The 13,311-nt window shown below is 37.1% G+C and overlaps 1 pseudogene; it reads right to left on the reverse strand.

Annotated features, from left to right (window-relative positions):
- Window positions 1–9,988: 9,988 nt before the first annotated feature.
- On the reverse strand, window positions 9,989–10,950 carry LOC107612074 (mitochondrial import inner membrane translocase subunit TIM17-2 pseudogene; annotated as a pseudogene).
- Between the last annotated feature and the right edge of the window lie 2,361 nt (window positions 10,951–13,311).

Raw genomic sequence — 13,311 nt, forward strand, 5'->3', positions numbered from 1 at the left:
TCATCATCCTACCGGCCAAGTCAGGTTTTTGCAGTATTTGTCGAATCGCCTGATCTGTCCTCACGACTATACGGTGACTCTGGAAGTATTGTCTTAACCTTCGGGAGGACACTAGGAGCGCCAGCGCCAGTTTTTTCAGTTTGTTGTACCTCAGCTCTGGTCCCTGGAGTGCCTTGCTCACGAAGTAAACGGGCTGTTGTGTCTTTGCCACTTCTGTAACGAGGACCGCGGCAAGCGCTTCCTCGGTTACTGACAGGTAGAGGTAGAGCGGTTCTCCGGCTCTGGGTTTCCCGAGAACTGGTGGTGTCGCCAAGATTTCCTTGAAGTGGTTGAATGCCTCTTCGCACGCTGGGGTCGATTCGAACGTCATTCCCTTTCTCATTAAATTGAAGAAGGGTAGGGCTCTTTCCGCCGATGCGCCGAGGAAACGGGATAAAGCTGTCAGTCTTCCGGCAAGCCTCTGGACGTCTTTGATGCAACCCGGACTCTTCATCTGAAGGACCGCTTGGCACTTTTCGGGGTTGGCTTCCACTCCTCTTTGAGTGATCATGAAGCCCAGGAACTTTCCGGCCTCCATGGCGAACGCGCATTTGAGCGGATTAAGCCTCATGTCGTGTTGTCGTAGGGACGAGAAAACGCCGTTAAGGTCGTTCAGGAGATCGTCAGGTCGTGCGGTCTTTGCGAGTATGTCATCCACATAGACTTCTACTGTTTTGCCCATAAGTTCGCTGAATATCTTATTCATCAACCTTTGGTACGTGGCTCCGGCATTTTTTAGACCAAACGGCATTACCTTGTAACAATAGATGCCCCCTGGCGTTATGAACGCCGTTTTTTCCTCGTCGGGTCGGTGCATCGGTATCTGATTGTACCCTGAGTAGGCGTCCATGAAGCTCAGATATCTGTACCCTGCCGCTGCGTCGACGAGTGCATCAATATTAGGTAGGGGGTAGCAGTCCTTGGGACAAGCCTTGTTGAGGTCAGAGTAGTCTACGCACATTCTCCACCTCCCGTTGTGTTTTTTAACCAGGACCACATTCGACAACCAAGTCGAGTAGTCCAGTTCCCGGATGAATCCCGCTTCTAAGAGGCTGGCCGTTTGCTTGGCCACCTCTTCCGCCCTTTCCTGCGACATTTTTCTCCTTCTCTGGGCCACTGGTTTGGCTCCTGCCTTTACGGCCAGGTGATGCGACATGAGCTGGGGATCTATCCCGGGCATGTCGGCAGGTGTCCAGGCAAAGAGGTCGGCATTGGGCCTGATCATTTCCATCAAAGGCTCCTTTATCTCGTGGGGGAGGTTTCTGTTTATGAATGTGAATTTATCGTCCTCCTCGCCGACTCTGAACTTTTCCAAGTCTCCTTCTGGCTCTGGTCTGGGTTTGTCATCTACCCTGGCATCCAGGTCGGCCAGGAAGACCCCTGACACTTCTTTGGATTTCTTTCTGAGAGAAAGGCTGGCGTGGTCGCAAGCGACCGCCGTTTCCAAGTCGCCTCTGAGGGATCCCACGGATCCGTCATCGGTGATGAACTTCATCACCAGTAGTTTCGTACTGATAGCTGCCCCCAAGTCGTTAATGGTCTTTCTCCCCAGGATTATGTTATAAGCCGTCGAATCCCGTAATATCACAAAGTCTGCCATGACTGTTCTCCTTCTTTGCCCTAGTCCCACAGAGGTCGGGAGTGTGATGATTCCGTCCGGCTTGATGAAGTGGTCGCCTAACCCTACCACACCGTGCTGGTGGGTCGTTAGGTCGGAATCTCTCAATCCCAAGGCATCGAAAACGTTTCGGAACATGATATTTGAGTCTGCCCCCGTGTCTACCAGGATTCGTTTGACGAGGCCAGTTCCGACCCTAGCCGTGATGACCATGGGCGGACTTTCCGGCGCCTCGTCGAACCATTGATCCTCCGGGCCGAAAGAGATAGTTGGGAGACCCTTAAGACTTCTAACGGGTGAGGTGGAGATCGCTAGGACCTTGGCATCTTTTTTCTGTGCCGACTTCGACTTCGGGGCGGTATTTCTGGCCGTTACCACGTTTACCACCGTGAGGCCGTGGTCGTCACCCTCTGGTTCTTGTCGTCGCCTCGTTGGTCGGGATCTATCTTCGGTGTCGTGGTCCCGGTTGCGTCTCCTTGGTTCCCTTATAAGGTGGGCGAAATCGGCAAGTTTGCCGTCCCTGATAGCTTGCTCGAGGGCGTCTTTTGGGTCAAAGCAGTTTGGGTCTTGTGCCCGTAACCCTTGTGATACTCGCAGTAGAGGTTCTTGTTTCCTCCTGTCCTGTCCTTCAGTGGTCGGGGCTTCGCCAGTATCCCCTTTTCTGCTATCTGTTGGTAAACTTCTGTGATCGATGCCGTGAGGGGGGTGTAGTTGGTGAACTTCCCAACTCGGGGGAACGGTTTGGGTGGTTTACTCGGGCCGCCGTCCCTGGCGTGTTCCTTTGGTCTTTCTCTGGCTTCGAAGTGTCGGGCTTGGTTATAGGCCGGCTGCCGTTTATTGGCAGCCACAACCCGGCTGACTTCCTCGTCGTTAATGTATTCTTTGGCCACGCACTGGATCTCTTGCATTGTCCAGACGGGCTTTGTGGTGAGGTGTTTCCTGAAGTCCTCATTCGAGAGTCCGTTCGTTAAACACAAACTTGCCACTGAGTCCGTCAGACCGTCAATTTCCAAGCACTCGTCATTAAAACGGTCCAGGTACTTCCTGGTCGGCTCTCCGGGTCTCTGTGTCACCCCCAGCAAATTAATTGGGTGTTTGGCTTTGACAATCCTAGTGGTGAACTGAGCCAGGAAGGCGTGGCTGATGTCGGAAAATTGGGTCACCGAGCCTTGCGGGAGGTTGTTAAACCACCGTATTGCCAGGCCCGCTAAGGTGACTGGGAAAGCGCGGCATCTGACCTCGTCTCCCACCCCTTCTAGGTTCATCCTGGCCTCAAAGGCCGTCAAGTGTTCCAGGGGGTCTTGCGTTCCGTCATACTTCATGTCTGTCGGCTTGTCGAAGTGTTTCGGTAGTCGGACCTCGAGTACGGAGTGATGGAAAGGAGTCGCTCCTATTATGACGGGTCCTCGGGCAGTTCTTCTCGACTCGTTGTTCTCGCGGTGAGCTTCCTCGTTGCCCCTGTTCGACGCGCGCCGCCTTTCGTGTCGGGCGTAGATAATGGGGTCGCGACTTCTTCTTCTGGGGCGTACCCGCCCCCCAGTGCTCTCCGATTCGTATTGGGGACTCGGCGTGCGCCTCGAGCGGCTCCTTGAACGGGAACGGGTGGGGCTCCGCTCTGGGGAGCGTTGGTCGCGCTCTCTTTCTGCTAGCCTGCGCTCTAAGTCCTGCATTCTGTGGCGTAGTTCTTGCATTATCCTGGCGTGGTTATCACCCGTCCCCCCGAAGGGGCGTCTCTCGTGAGTCTGTGTCGCATCCCTCGGGGGCGACCGTTGCTGTTGCCGGGATTCCGTCGCGACGGTGCCTCCCCCGAGCACGGGAGGCGCTACATCGGAACCTGTCCCAGTCTGGACCAGCACGAAATCCATGGACGAGTCCCCACAGACGGTGCCAATGTTCGGTAGGTCGGGTGCCGGACGGTTCGGGTTGGGACCCTGAGGTCAACGCTCGGAATGGTGGAGAGGCTCGTCTGGTCGTGGTTTCCTGGCCCCGGGTGTGCGAGGTCCCGAGCACTTCACATGCAGACAGGAGGGGTGCCACCTGCAAAGACACTCCGACGCTCTTGTCAGAATATGTGCAGGCGGGGAGGAGGTAGTGTAAGAAATGTCACGTACCTTGGGGGGAGAGCCAGTCTCCCCCTTATATACATGTCAGTAGTGGGCCCCTCCAGTGGTCAGGCCCATACCACCAAGGGCGCTGTCCCACGACTGTGTGCAAGCCGTACGGGACGCGTGTCCGAATCGGGTGGAGGACGCGTTATTGGGCCGGCGGGAACTCGGGTCGGGTTAACCCGCGTGAGTTAGGGCCAGGCCGTAACAATAATTATATAAAATTAATATTTAATTTATTATTAAACTAATCAATCAGAAATATTTTTAATCATTTTAATTATATTGATACAATTCTAATTCTCATTCATTATGCAATAATTTTATTAGTGGCAAGTTATTACGTTAATGATGACCCATTTATTATAATAATAATAATAATAATCAATAATCAATAATTAAAGACTAAAATAATTACCAAAACATTGTCTACCTAGCTTCAATTAGTTAACAAATTTAATTTTAGTTTCTATATTTTATTTTCTACATAATTAAATTAGTTGTCAATCGACAATCATTATACATCAAATTAGCATTTAATACATAACTACGTTAATTGTTAATAATTTTTTTATAATTATACATCAAATCAGTATTTAATACATACTTATATTAATTGTCAATCATTTTAATTTTCAATAATTGTAATATAATTTTAAATTAATCGTAATTTTCAATAAGTTGATATTGATAAAACAAAAATTTATGATTCTAATCATGATAAAAATGTATATGATATGATAATGACTTATTCAATCACAGAAATATATGACGTATAACGTAAATAATAAAAAATTAAATAATAATAACTAATTTATATAATTATGTTTGTTCTAAATAACGCTATATATAGTATTTTTTGTGATTCGTGAGCCTAGATCTAGATCTGAGAGTCAACTCATTTTTTTTAATTTATTATTCTTCTTTGACTACATAGAATAAAAATGTATTTTTCATTTCTCATCGAAATTGATCGTTTTAAGGTACAATTTATATTTTTTTATATACTCATTCTATTATATTATTTATTTATAAATATTTTTAATAGCTTTATAAGTGCTAATAACTTTTATATTGAATTTGTTTTACAGTGTGATAAAATTTATTGTTCAATCAAGAATTATTTAACAAAGATGTTTGAAAATGAACTGATTGAGGGGAGAGTCTATGTCTTTTCTCAAATTTTGTGATCGAGGAATCAAGTGAAATTTATCTTCCAACTGCACACGTGTGTAGAATAACTTTTAAGAATGAGTCACGTATAGTAAATACGGTCGATTATCCTAAAATTTCTGACAATCATTTCAATTTTCTTGCTCATGCTGATATATTGAAACAAACAAATGAACTATCTAACTTATTTGGTACGTAGTTAATTTGTATTAACCTACACAAAATTATTTTTTCTTTTAATTTTTGCCAAGAAATTATATAATAGCATCATTTTATCGATAACATAAATGTTAACATTAATTTATGCAAATGTTTAAAATTGTATTATGACTTTTTTTAAAGGTATGTCCTTTTATTAATATATTGTTAGTTTTATTGTTTAGTATGAAATAAATTGATAAAATCTCTTTAATTTATAAATAATTTATTATATTATTCATTTATTTGTTCTTAATTTGATACTTTTAATTCAGTTTTTTTTAATTAGATGTTATTAGACTCTTGATAGGAAAAAGAAGAGCTTATATCATGGTCAAAAACAGGAAGAAGTGGTCATTACATTGCGAATGATCTGCAGTATATGAAATTTTAATATTTCAACGAGATTTTGTTCTGTAACAATTATCTATTCACATGCAAAATCTTTTATCTTTTTTTATGATATATTACTACTTATTTCTCTTAATTCCCACTTTTATTTAGAAATGAGGAAAAAATAAGATGCACACTATGAGATCACTTTACAATCCAATTACTCAATTATCTACGTGATCACCAAGCAGATGAATACATACTTATTCTCCAATTTGCAAAACTTAATAAATGCATTGGTAAGCATATTGGTTTAACATTTTATTTAATATATTTGTTTATGTTACATCTGTAATCATATTATATCTATTTTTATGTATATATCTTTTGAAAAAATACTCTTAGTATTAGCACATGGTGTATTAAATAAATATTTTAAAATTAACTGTAATATATGATAAAAATAAAAATTAAACTAAATATATATTACAAACACAAATACAGGCACAACCCATTTAACCCCGCTCCAAATACAATCACAACAAAGAACTCTCTAACCCACCTATTTAACTACCTCACCTGCCTTCATAAATTTACCTAACAATTTTTCTCTCTCCCAAAGATCATGAAACTCATCATAATTGGAGTCTAATTGTTTCCTGATATAACCAAACTCACAAGCAACCCTAAACCCAAATAAGTGAACAAACTTAGCGGCCACTCAACGGTAAAAAGAATCCACCCGTCACGCCGTCACATGCTTGCCATCGCCGCCACCCGTCGTGCTGTCACGTGCTCGCCATTAGAGTAAATTAATAAAAACGATTAATAACTACATTAGAGTTGATACACTTAACACCAGATTAAAAAAAACGAACAATGCATGACGTGCTACTTTTTTATTAATCAAATTATTATAATTTAAATTAATTTTAACAAAACAACTTAAATTTATAATTTCAATTTCATCATGTGCATGACACAGATTATTACACTTGTTCATAAATATAAAGAAGTTTTTAATATATTTAGATAAAAAAAATTTTTATTTTAATAACATGATATGATTTATACTTTTGTACAAATATTTATCGTAGATATAACTAATTTATTTATAACTATACTTTCAAATTTAAAATAAAATGCATAACATGAAGTATAACATTATAGGGCAATTATTTTTCTAATAAGGTTAGTAAAATATTAGATTGTTGATAAATTTTTGTTAGTCTTTTGATACATGTTCTTATTTTTTTAAATATTTTTTTTATGGTTCAATAATACTATAGATTTCAAATTGTTCCATTTGTATTTTATTTTAAACAAATACAAAATAATATATTCAATACACTTATTATATAATAACCATGATAGCATTATACTAAAGTTAAAAAATTTATGGTTATAAATACTACTTTTGATTTACCATGTTAAATTAAAACGTAAGATGCACGGGTTTAACACTATTAATTAAAAGCATTGATTTTTTAACACAATTATCTAATTATATTTATAAATTTTTAAATAATAAATTTAAAATTTAATCATTTTTCTGATATAATAATATATTATTATATTGTTTAAAATTAAATTCTTACACATATATTTGTGGCTTAAAAGTATATTTACATTTTATTTATAATATAAATATGAACATTTTTAAGTTTCGATTGTGCTATCCGATATAAAAGGGTTTTTATTTATTTAAATAGATAAATTTACAATTTATCAATTTGTGTAAGTGTAAAAAATTTTACAAATTTAAATGTTTTTAATTTGAGGTTTTAGATGAATCAAAATGTAATTTTTTTGGTTAAAAAGATTGTAATTTCATTCAACGGAACAGATGATATCTAGTAAGATTAGATTTAATACATGCTGAGGGGCCTCTTCGATTCACATTGTATTTAGAATGGTAAGAGCCAAATGTCCAAGTTTATGAGCTACTTTATTGCCTTTTCTCCTAACATGGCTGAAATTAACTAATCTAAAATTTCTCTAGTAAATTCAGAGCATCAATAATAAAAAAGCATACCTAACTTTGCCTAAGCTAAAATTGAGAAAGAAACTGGTCTCTAGAACACCAGATACCTTATTACACTTTTTTATCTTTCATTTTGAGTGAATAATACAGTTGAGAGGAGAGTATAATCACACTGCACAGTGAACACTATTATTTCTCCAAAGAAAACCAAACAAGCACTCCCAATAATGGAAGGACTTATCTGAAAATTTAGCCACTACAAACACTGAATGTCAATACATAGTAAGCAGGGCACTTACTAGCCCACAATTACAAAATAGAGTGATCTAACTGCTAAAGAAAAAGGAATAACATAAGTCTGATGCAATTAGAATAGAAGCAAGCATGCAGATAATCTTTATTAGAATCTGCAGAGTTTGTGCAATTAAAGGAACATGTTCATTATATTATATAGGAAGAACTGATACAGTATCCTCTTCTAGTTTGAGAGTTCCACGGTAGCATTGTATGCCGAAAAAGGTTGTGGTGATTGGTGAAGGAAAAGAATGATGACCATCAAATAATGAGTTGAACACTCAGTCCAAAACAAATATTTCAACAAAAAAAAAATCACATTATTGAAGGTTGATGTCTAACAAGACCTAATTTCTAACAAAGTTGATGTTCAATCACACATTTCCAAAAATATTGAGAATTGGGAACGTACTCAGAGAATTAAAGAACTAACAAACACTGAGTTACTAATCAAACCCTCTAGAGTATGCTTCTCAACCATGCACATAATAATATTATTGGCATAAACTTAAATTTGAAAACTCTAAGCAATAAAGAAAGAATGAACAACGAAACATTTCCAGGGTGTTAACGGTGAGGTTTGGTTCGGTTTTTGAGAGAAAGATCATCTAATCCGATTGTCTAATTAAACTGCGGTTTGGTTTGGTTCGATTTTTTTATTGAGGCCATTTAAACCAAACCAAACTAATTAAAATCGGTTTGGTTTGGTTTGGTTCGGTTTATTCGGTTTTTTTCAATCAATTAAAAAAAAATACTACCATACTATTTCACAAAGTCATAACATTGAAATCGATAAACACAAATACATAATAACTAACAGAGTCTTGATCCAATGAAATTTAAAAACAAAAGGAATTCAAATACGACAATTAAAGAAGTTTAAAAGTTCAATAGTTAACACAATTGAAAATAAAAATAAATTTCCATTAGAAGATAGCTAAATTATAGTGTCTTCTCCAACAAAACAGCTAAACTTCTTTATATTAGATCCAGTAACTCCAAGCGTGCCCTTAAAATCAAAAGTTTAAATAGGTATAACTGTGAGCTTAATTCAACAATAAACAATTCATGGTACATCAATTTCACTAACTATATAAATTTTAAACAGTAGTTTGAAGAGATAAAAGCTGTTACGAGGCTCCAAGTTTATACACACTGAAGCAATCCACAAATATGAAGCAATCCAAACCATGAAATAGGAAGCAATCCACAAATTAAACTCATGCTATTTAAATCTTATTTCCTGATCAATCTAAAAACTGATATTCCAACCTGGTACACAGTAACATAATAACATCTCAATATTGATTGGCTACTAAATCAAACTATCTGTAAATCGCAGCATAATCATAGCATAGAAACGTGGATTATGCATGAAGACAGAACCATAGCTTACAACTAAATTATCGATGAATGAACATCACAATCCACAATAAATTATCAGCATCACAAGCTTCAAACTTTAACCGCCAATTATCACTAACAGAGCATCATACCAAAAGGGTCATCAAAATCAAAGACTTTTCACCAAATAAAATAAATTACAAGGAAGAACACCGAGAGAGATGATTAGGGGTACCAATGACGAAAGAGACTGAAGAATGGAGAGAGAGTATCCACAAGAGTCGATGGAGAGTTTCAATGAAGACTGAGAAACAAAGGAGTTGGGTTTGGAAAGGGTTGGTTGTTGGATTCCCCATAAACGGTGGTGCTATGCTGGGTGGCCAGAAACGGTGGTCTGTCCGCTGGGTGGTCCTGAGTGAGTGGGTGGTGCTGTGCTACTGCTGGCCTGCTGGGTGTGACTGTGCGAGGGTGGTGCTGGGCTGCTGGGCGCTGGCTGTGGCTGGGGCTTCGTGGTGCTCTGTCCGCGAGGAGGTCCTGGGAGCAGTGGGAGGAAAGATTCGGCGGCGCTGGGAGGAAGACTTCGGCGGCGCTGCGAGGTGGTGGAAGGAACGGTCTCTCGCCGGCGCTGGGAGGTGCAGAGAGCGAGACTATGAGAACTGAGAAAGAAGGCGGCTAGGTTTCGTTTAGGTCACGTTCATTTGGCGTTGGAGGGTGGGCTTGGTTTTTTTAGGATTTTTTATTTTCTCGGTTCGGTTGGGGTTTTTATTGTTAAAACTAAAAATCGAACCGAACCACAATAAAAACACTAAAACAGTAAAACGTGTTTTTTTTGTTCTTTCGATTTTCGATTTTCTAGATTCAGTTGATCGATTTACTTCGGTTCAAATCCGTTTTGAACACCCTGTGCAATACTACCCGAAATCATTTATCTTTCTAAAATGTCCATACTTTGGCGGCAAAATCAAGCTACATAACTACATAAGTACATAGCATAACAGTATCAATTTAAAAAGAACACGTTTATTGAAAACTCTACTTATGTGACACAATAATCTTTGATACGAAAATCTCGGTCAAAGAAAAACTCTAACCCTAACCCTTGAATTTGTTTCCCACCAAGACCAATTATTTCTCTTATTTTTGTTGTTTCTTTCACTTGTACTCAAAATTCGGAACCTGTGGGGCATCAAAACTCTCCAGGATCTTCGTTTCGCTTCCTCCACCAGACGCCGGCTCCTCCTTCTTCCCTCCACCGAAGAATCCACCAAACCAAGAAGTTTTAGTCTCCGATTTCGAGGCCGTCGGCGGAGAAGGCTGAGGACCATGCTGACCCGGAAATCCGATGCCTGAAGGGTAACCAGCCAGCATAGGTTCCTCCGTGAGAGGCGGCATCTGCATCTGCCGTGCAGCGAAGGTCTTGTCAAGCATGATCATACCTCCTTCAATAAGGGCCAGCAAGATACCACCGAACACGGCGGACCGCGTGGCGGCGGCGGGTCCCTTACGCAGGGAGAGAAATCCTCCGGCAGCGAATCCAGATATGATTGAGTTCCATGGATCCTCCTTCTGACGAACATAAACCATGGTGCAGTCGAAGGTGGAGAAGAGTGCACCCCAAACCGCAAAGCTTCCGCCTATTCTCGGCGCGTTGAGACGCACTTCCTGTGACGCGCCGAGGAGGCGGGAACCCATGGGAGAGTTGAAGAAGCCCTTGATGAAGTGAAAGCCGGAGCCTCCGACGGCTCCCATGCCGAAAGCGCTGCCTATGTCGTCGAGGATACGATCAGGGCAGGGCTCGCGTAATGTCTCCGGGACTCCCATGGCAATGGTCTCTCTCCTAAGAGAAGAAAGAAGGAAGAAGAAGTATTGTTTTATTGTATCATGGTTATTGTTTTATGGGAGAACATGCCACTTATTTATATTAATTTTTAAATTAATTTTAAATTTTAAAATAAGTTAAAACAATGAGAGTTTTTAGATGATTTTAGAAAAAGATAAATATAATAAATTTTGTTTATAAAAAAAATAAGATAACAAATAAAAATAAAATAAGAATTTAATATGTTCTCGTAAGTTGGACGAATAAATTTCGATCAAATAGTTAAAAAAGACGCGTGCGATACGGTGATAGTAGAAACATAAAAAGAGATGTTGTGCTTGACAGAAAAAGTTCAAAGAGCGGGATAAGAGAAATAATATAGAATTCGATAAGAGAGATCGTGTAAAAAACGATAACAAGAGAATGTAAATTAAAAATTGAATTTTTTTACACAAATATCTAATTATATTTATGAATTTTTAAATAATAAATTTAAAAATTAATTATTTTTCTTATATAATAATATATTATTATATTGTATAAAATTAAATTCTTAAACTTATACTAGTAGCTTAAAAGTATATTTGCATTTTTGTTTATAATATAAATGTGAACACTTCTAAGTTTCAGTTGTGCAATTTGGTATAAAAAGATTTTTATTTATTTAAATAGATTAATTTATAATTTATCAATTTGTGTAAGTGAAAAAAAATTTACAAACTTATGTGTTTTTAATTATAGATTTTAGATGAATCACAATGTAATTTTTTTTTTTTGTAATTAAAAATGGCAAAGAGCTAGTCCGTCCCACCAAAAGTACGTCATTTGGTGGGCTAGTCTGTCAATCCCAAATTTTTATTCCATATTTCCATCCCACCCGTAACGGACTCAGAAAATTTATGTTAGGGGGGCAAAAATAATATACATTACTATCAAAAGATATATTAATCTAAATTTAAAAACATAAAATTAAAGTGCACATTAATTATTCAAATACAAAAAAATAAAAAATTACATATAATAAAATAAGACGAAAAATATTTTTTCATTATTATTTCTAAAAATAAAAAATATATATTCTAAATGAGTAAATTGATCAATTGACTTTAGAAATTTATATGCAACATAATTACATATAATAAAATAGAACGAAAGATAAACAAATAAATAATAAGGATCACTAAATTGAGAATAAAAAATTAGATTAATACCTATACTATAGTTGTTTGAATTAAAATTTACAATTGAAAATATCAAAAAGAGAAATAATAAAATTAAAAGATACATAGAATCATAGAGAGTTATATAAAAAAATATTTAAAATTTATCTTTTGATAAAGAAAAGATGACCACTAAAAAAGAAATAGAAAAAGAATGTTGAAAATATGAAATTAAAAAGACGGTTTAAGAGAATAAAAAAGTGGTGACGACTGAAATTTGAGAATGAAAAAATACTAAATTTGATTAGGTTAACTAATAGTGAAAATGATAGAAAAATAAAATGGATTTAGAACTTTAAATAATTAGGTTTAATTTATTTGTAACGAAGTCATTTAAAATTTAAAATATATATATATATTAAAAAAAATTGAAATGGGAGTGGGGGCAAGTGCCCCCTTACTTACTCTAACACTTAGGTCCGTGCCTGATCCCACCTAATGGTGGATTGGCTGGTTGGTAGGCTAAGTCCGCCCATTTTTGTTTTTGTTTTTAATTATTAAATATTAAAAAATATATAATTTTACAAATATTTTAATAAACTTATAATTTCTAAAGATAAAAAAATTATGATTTCTAAATTCACAAATACTAAAATCTTTATAATTCTAAATATCTAGTAAACATAATCATTAACCAAGTTTTTTGAAACAAATAATATAATGTATGGATCCGCGCGGATAAGTCTGCTCTGTCCCGTAAATTAGTTCGTACGAGTTAAGCGAATTTTTTTATTATAGCGGTCTCAGATTTCTAATCCGACCCATTTTTTTAAACAAATTATACGAAGTCGGCTTGACAGAATTCGGCCCATTTACTATGCCTTCTCACAAACAATGTGCATAATTTAGGCGGGAAAATCACCTCATTTTGTATGAAGCTCAAGCAAAATGTATTTCATTTTAAATAAATACTCAATTTTCTACTACCTCATGCAAAATGTTCTTTAATTTCAATTGCCTTAGGGTATTGCAAAATTATACCTGTTGCTTATTCAAGCAACTATTTTCACTTTTGCTTATTGTTGGAAATAATATATTTCTTTTGTTTATCTAAATAAAAAAAAAACCTAAATATATAATGAAGTGTTATTGTAATTTATCTTTTATTATTATTATTATTATTATTGTTGTTGTTGTTGTTGTTGTTGTTGTTGTTGTTGTTTTAAAAGTTCAGCAGAGTAATT

Source organism: Arachis ipaensis, chromosome B8 (genome assembly GCF_059453495.1).
Source record: "Arachis ipaensis isolate K30076 ecotype BB chromosome B8, ASM5945349v1, whole genome shotgun sequence".
NCBI lineage: Eukaryota > Viridiplantae > Streptophyta > Magnoliopsida > Fabales > Fabaceae > Arachis > Arachis ipaensis.